We start from the raw sequence: 1,508 nt of genomic DNA on the forward strand, positions 1-1,508 counted from the left end.
GCTGATTTTTCGATTTATTGTAGAGATGAGATCTCGCTGCCCAGGTGGGTCTCGAACCCACGGGCTCAGGCAATCCACTTACCTCAGCCTCCCAAAGGCGTGGGATTACAGGCTGAGCCACCGAGCCCGGCGGATATTCCCTTCTTAATGATCCCTTCCACCTTCCAGCATTCCAATAATGGTGCCACCGTTCAAATATGTATGAAATTCTTCTAATTTTTGTAAACAATTGCTGGTGGTGGCAAATATTGGCACAATTAAAGTAAACTTGATTTTGGAGATCAACCAATGAATTGTTGAAAGCAAAATCTAGTGGATGAAATGGGTGGGTAATCAACCTGAGTCATGCATATCTGTTCCCATTTCATAAACTGTCTATGATAATAACTAAAAGAATTACCCCTTTAGAATAGATACACAGCCTCCCAATGGGGTAACTATAAAGAACTATACTCATTTTCTATGTGTAAATCAAGATGCATGTGTGAAACCTTGCATCGAACTCTTCTTTTCCTGGGAAAGTCTAAGCAACTGGAATGATCCCCATGAAAGTTAGAATTTATGGATGGGTCTTTCTCTTAGAAGGAGCTGAATATGTATCTGCCCAAATTCTAGAATGTTAGCATATAAAGGAAAGACCCAGCCATAAATTTCCTCTCCAAATAATCCTTAGAAGATGACAGAGCCTCCCTGTAGCATGTCCAATTCTAGTCAGGGTACTGCCACATGGTTTCTTCAAACATGTTATCTGCATCTAGTCCCAGCCAGTTACTGGGTTTGCCAAGTCTAACAGTGTCATTAGGTTAATATACGGTGGCCTTTGTCCCTGAGCTCCATGGATGAAGAAGTAAAGACAGATGAGCACCTCAGTGAAAATACTTTCCAACTTCATGACATACTCCCTAGATGCCTGTTTGCCTGCTTAGATTACCCCACATCTATACCACGTAATTGCCTGGGTGGCTTTTCAACAATACCTAGAAGATCCAGAAGAGCAGGGGCTTCATGACTGTGGCTCACTATTTCTTTTAAATGATGCAGACCATCTCTGCTTGCAGTCACTGGGCTGATGTCCCTGACTTGGCCTAAATCTCATAGCCTAGGGAAAGTAGGAATTTACTCTGTAATATATCCCTGTCTCCTGCATGTGGTCAGGCTATAGCACCTCCTGAGGGGGCCTTGATTCATTTTGTGTCAATTTGATGTCACTAACCTGAATGAGCTTCAGTTTATAGTGTATTCAATAATAGGATTAGTCCGGGTTACCTTTATAGTCCCTTCAAATGTTAATAGCAGGAATTATCATAGACTGAAAGATAGGTGCAACACTTGTATCTTTTGCTTGTATCTTTTTTTAACCATGTAATGCTTTTTAAAAGATGTTTTTATTTTTTATCAGTTATATATGTCCATAGCTTAAAGAAATAAAGGGTCTAAAAGACTTACCACAAGCCGGGCTCGGTGCCTCAGCCTGTAATCCCGTGCCTTTGGGAGGCTGAGGTGAGTGG

General features: G+C 41.4%; 1 protein-coding gene across 1 annotated transcript in view; it reads left to right on the top strand.

Moving 5' to 3' along the window:
- SCMH1 (sex comb on midleg homolog 1 (Drosophila)) overlaps positions 1 to 1,508 on the top strand; it is a 157,803-nt gene that overhangs the window by 113,869 nt on the left and 42,426 nt on the right. The window lies entirely within an intron of this gene.

Source organism: Carlito syrichta, unplaced genomic scaffold (assembly GCF_000164805.1).
Source record: "Carlito syrichta isolate Samal-C Ts95f unplaced genomic scaffold, Tarsius_syrichta-2.0.1 Scaffold308579, whole genome shotgun sequence".
Taxonomy (NCBI): Eukaryota; Metazoa; Chordata; class Mammalia; order Primates; family Tarsiidae; genus Carlito; species Carlito syrichta.